Source organism: Octodon degus, unplaced genomic scaffold (genome assembly GCF_000260255.1).
Source record: "Octodon degus isolate 3935 unplaced genomic scaffold, OctDeg1.0 scaffold00231, whole genome shotgun sequence".
Lineage (NCBI taxonomy): Eukaryota > Metazoa > Chordata > Mammalia > Rodentia > Octodontidae > Octodon > Octodon degus.
This window is the reverse complement of record NW_004524807.1, coordinates 217,292-222,665: the sequence shown is the minus strand read 5'-3', so window position 1 is coordinate 222,665 and position 5,374 is coordinate 217,292.

The window sequence follows — 5,374 nt, the reverse complement described above, 5'->3', positions numbered from 1 at the left end:
TTCGATGAGAAAGAACTGGAAATAAAAAGATGCATATGAATCAGATCTGATTATTTAAAAAATTTAAATTTAATTAATTTTGATCACGACCAACTATTTGTAGTTTTGCTAAAAGCCTTAATAAGTAACTAGAATTACTCCATAAGTAATTTTAAAGCTAATGTATATATCCAGTGATGCAATATGATACACTGTGTTCTGAATAAAAACACTGATATTTAGTTTAAATTTTTAATTAAACCTTGAAATTACTATACTAGTTATGCTAAATATATAATGAATCCTAGATTTTTTAAAATTGCATATGAATTAGGATTTGGTTCAGTAGTATAGAGCAAAACTAAACAACAGCAGAAAAACTCATAGTTGAGGTTTAAATAAGTGCATAAGTGTTATAGTTCAAAGTAGTCAACCAAGGCCATGTGATGACCCCACTGCTTTCAGGGCTAGACTTCACATTCCTCTCCCAGCTATTCCTCAGCTCTCCTCTCCCCTGGAATGGTAGAATAAGCCTCTGGAATTCATAATCAAATCTCTCTTCCAGGCAACAGGAAGGAAGGAGCAAGAAATAAAGTGCCCCGTATGCACAGCCTCCAAGTCACCTGTCCAGAAGAGTATGTTGGAGGTGGCTGCGATCATCCTGCATTTGTAAAGTTGCACTTTCTCCTTAGCTTATAACATAAAGATTTCATATTCATATGTCTCATTGTAATTACCCCTTTATATTCCCTTCAGTAGGTGCTCCATAATTATATTCTTAGGCACTTACTATCAGGCACTTATGGCTTCTTTTCCTATGTCTATAAATAATTTGTAGTGACTATCTTCATATAGAGGAATTTTGCATACTATTTTCAAGTAAGTGACTAATATGAAATGGAATTATAACGGCAAAATATGTGAACAATTTTCCATTATGAGGAACATATTGACAACAACAATAAAACAGTGTGCATGCACCTTGCTATCAGCAAAGTGTGACTTATTATACCATTTTTATTATACTGTCAAAGAGTTCTAGCTGTTAGTTTTTTGTGCATAATGGAATGGAAGAAACAGGATGCTGGGCTGTTTTATTCTAATTCTATTGCCAAGGGTTTTCAGGGGGTGAATGCGGAGTGACACTTCAGAAAGAATGATACACTCCACTTCCCAGGTCACCCTGACCATGCGCAGAATGCATGCTTTCTGAACAGTTTTTGTTTTTGTTTTTGTTTTTTTTTTCATGGAACCAGGGATTGAATTCAGGCCTTTGCGCTTACTAGGCAAGTGCTTATTCTACTGAGCCATCTTCCTGGCCCAATGCGTGCTTTCTGAATCATGCTAAACTTGGGCTCATAAACCAAGGACTCATTTCTGAGATCCTGATGGTTCCCTCCTTGTCATGTCCTCTAGTGACAGTGGCCCCACTTGTACTGAAAAGATGGTGGTCAGCAGTATTGCTGGCTGCCTTGAAGGCTTTTTTATGACTTCTGCAAATGGAAGTTTTCTTCCCTGCTGAAACTTTGTTCAACTTTCTCATGATTCCTTATGTTCACCTATTATTTAAACTTCTGATTTTTCTTTTAAAACTTCTGATTTGAAGTGGCAATTTCTGTGTATTATTTCAAATAGACTATGTGAGAAGACGTTAGATGGAAATGAATGTAAAAAGTAATCATCTAGGGCCAGCCAGATAGCTTAGTGGACTACAGTGCCTACTTAGGCAGAGCATAGCAGCCGGGATTCGATCCCTAGTATGCTGTGCTGTCCCTGACCCCGGGGCATGCTGAGAGGGCCATTGAGACTGGGCATGGTGGCACGTGCCTGTAATCCCAGTGCTTGGGAGGCTGTAAACAGGATTACTATGAGTTCAGTCTACTTAGTGAGACCCTGTAGATTCTTCCCTAAAAATACAAAAAAAACCAAAAAAAAAAAAAAAAAAAACAACCACCAAACCAAAGCAAAGTAATCATCATCAAGTGAAAAAATATGACACTTATTAGGTAGCTCTGTTTTAGACTCTTAGATGAAAAACTCACATTAAAGATGCATTTTTAAATGCTGTTTAACTCTCTTGGTACTTTTGATCATGCAAGAAACTTATCAGCAATTTAATACTCTAAGATTATGTCTGTGATAATATGCTAGAAATAAAAGGATGCTGTAATACTTATGTTCCTTTTGCATTAGAGACTAGAATCCCTACAAAATTATGCAGTAACAATTATCATGTGCAAATCAAGATTCTTTTTATTCATGCTCACTGAATATCTTACACAGTTACTCTAATGAATGACCTCTATATCTAATAAGATTTAGCAAAACATGAAATAATCATAATTTGTTTGAATCAACACTTAAACAACCTTTGGTTTTTAGTAATTCAATTTTCAACTAGATAGATTTTTTTATGGATAATAGATTTTCTGTGAATCTGATGATTTATGAATGCCTTAGGAATATGTCATACTACCCAAGTGAATATAAACAGTGGGATTACAAACCAGACTGTATTGGTACCTACCGTAATTATTCTGGTGCTGAAGATAACTGGCTTGGTATTTTGTTACTTTAATAAAGATCATATGCTAAAAATAATGTCTATATGTTGCACTTAATTGAATAATTGTCTTTCTTGAATGTTGTCTATTGTTTACTCATTGAACTGCTGCATTTGTAGAAAAATGTAGCGCTCTTAACTTCCGAGTCAGGGGAGCAGGAAACGTGAGATGAAATACCTGTCTCTTGAGGATTCCCACGGGGAAAGGCACCTGCCACCCATCCAGGTGAGAGGCCTTTGCAGTCTTTTCAGTGTGTGGCACAGTCTAAACATGCAGCGGTGAGCCCATCAACTTTAAAAAGCAGAGTAAAACCATTTATATTTAGCTTAATTTTTTTTGGTTAAAACTTGCTTGCTTGGGAATATAATATTATAAACTCAAATTATTTATCCCCTCTTCAGTCTCTTTTTATTTTGTATCAGCAGCAAGCTATTTCAAAAGCTTTAAGACTGCTGTGTTTTTATCAGTTGGTCTGGACTCAAACCATACCTAACTTAGAAATAAATTTATTCCAGTTAATCTGAAAATTGAAATTTAGTACATAAATTATTCAAAGCCAGAGAAGTACCAATAGCTGGTCTGCCAGCTAAAATTTTTCTTTGAGATAATGTTCTCTCAAAATTCTATGAGATAAGTCAGAAGGGCATTTTTCCTTTCCTCTTCAGTTCTTTGCTTGTGCTTATATGCTACAAAGTATCTTGATATGCCTCCTGTTACATTTAAAATGCATTGCCATTTAGCTGTTGAGATAACCTGGATCAGTCTCAATCAGATATGGGAGATGGAATTTTCAAAAAGTTTATGGTGTCCATTTATGCATTAAAGTGCTTTTGTGACTTCAAACCTGAATTTGCAATCTAGGTGCAATGGCTACGGGCCATCTTCTCAGTCTGATCTCAGCTTCCACCCTTACTGAACTGTTGGGCTAAGGAGCTGCTAATTTTTCCCCCTCTGCACAGCAGCCAGCCATCGGTGCAGGGAAGGACCCTGTCTGTATTCACAGGCATCGGGGAAAGTCAAGGAGGGGAGGACCTTGCTCAGGAAATTCAGATTCCTGTGGCATTGGAGCTGTATGATGCGCAAAACCCAGTGAATTTGCTGGCCTAGTAGATGAGCCATTCACTGAGAGGAGAGCTGAGAGAGAATGACCCTGCTTTCCAGGAAAGCAGACAGCTGAGAAGAGGGCAAAGCTTGCTGCCTGTCCAGCTGGGAGGGAAGCGTCCTCACAAAGGAGATTACACAGCTTGAGTCAGGCAGATGGGATCTGTTAGCACTGCTGACTCTAACAATAGACCAAGAAGGAAAGCGGCCCCTGTGTTCCCAGACAGTGAATAAGAGAGTCTGCTGGCGGGGCAGCCCCTGCGTGGAGCTGTAAAGGAGGCGCAGTGTGGGATCGGAGCGGGGAGGAATATCATTAGCACAACTCAGTGCAGCAGTCTGCCATCACCTTGGGCTAGTGAGCTGTCAAGTCCGGCAATCCTTTTTTGTTTTGCTTAGTCTCATATGCAAGATGTACAACCAACAAACAAACAGCATCTCTATAGAATTTTCATTGGTTCACACCTTTACTCTTTCTTGAACTTTGATTGAGTGGCCAGTTGATATTGGATAGAAATACTAGACTTGGGGGACAAAATGATTAGTAAGACTCCCAACTGTCTTCCAAAGATATAAAGATCCAATAGAAGGAATAGAAACACAAAAACCAGAAAGATAAAGAGAAAGTGTAGTAAATTAGACTTTAAACAACAATGCTGAATTCTGACTTCACCTTTTTTTGGTTTTTTTTTTTTTTTTTATGTGTTGGGTATAGGGTCTCACTATGTAGCTTGGATTTGTAGTGATCCTTCTGTTTTCAGCCTCCCTAGAGCTGGGATTACAAGCATGTGACACCAACCTGGTCTCGATAGCTCCAGAGTTACCTTCCAGGCATCCGACTTCATCATGACACCCTGTTACTGTGTTTTGTTTCTCTCAACCATCAGGCTGGGGAGATGGCTCAGTAGAATAAGCACTTGATTGGCAATCATAAGGACCTGAGTTCAACCCCCAATTCAGGAAAAAAAAAAAAAAAAGAATGAATTCTCTCTTAACCATTATGGAGCATAACATTTAGTGCTCCAGGTCAGCAGGGAGAGTTTCACTGGAAGCTTGTATTTCCCTGAGTATCACTTGGCAAAGCAATTACCTGAATAAATGTATACTGCATTTTAATAATGAAAGGTTTAAAGATGCAGTTGAAGTATACAATAATCACAAACATAAGTTTTTTTGGTGTAACATCACAAGTCAGAGTAAGACAACATTGCGACTTCCAGGAACCCCCAGACCCAGTCCTAGCCCAGGTCCAGTGACTGTGTGGAGAGCTTCCTGCTACCCGGTGCCAGCAGGACCAGTCCCAGCCCAGGTACAGTGTGGGTCGGACCCTGTCCCACCCCCTCAGGCCACCACCCACCACTCCGCCATACCTCCCCCACCACTCCCATCGAGTAGGAATTTCTGCCGACTTCCAGGAGCCCCCAGACACAGTCCTAGCCCAGGTCTGGTGAGTGTGTGGAGAGCTTCCTGCTAACCTGCACCAGCGGGACCAGTCCCAGCCCAGGCACAACGTGGGCCGGACCCTCTCCCACCATCTCGGGCCGCCCCTCACCACTCAACCTTACCTGCCCCACACCTCCCGCCCAGTAGGAATTTCTGCCGAGTTCCGGGAACCCCCAGACCCAGTCCTAGCAAAGCTCCGCAGCAGGAAGGAGCTGAGCACAGCAGCCAGACCTAAGCCAGACACAGCTGGATAAGTCCAAACTCTGTAGAGCTCCACTTGAACTTCAGTA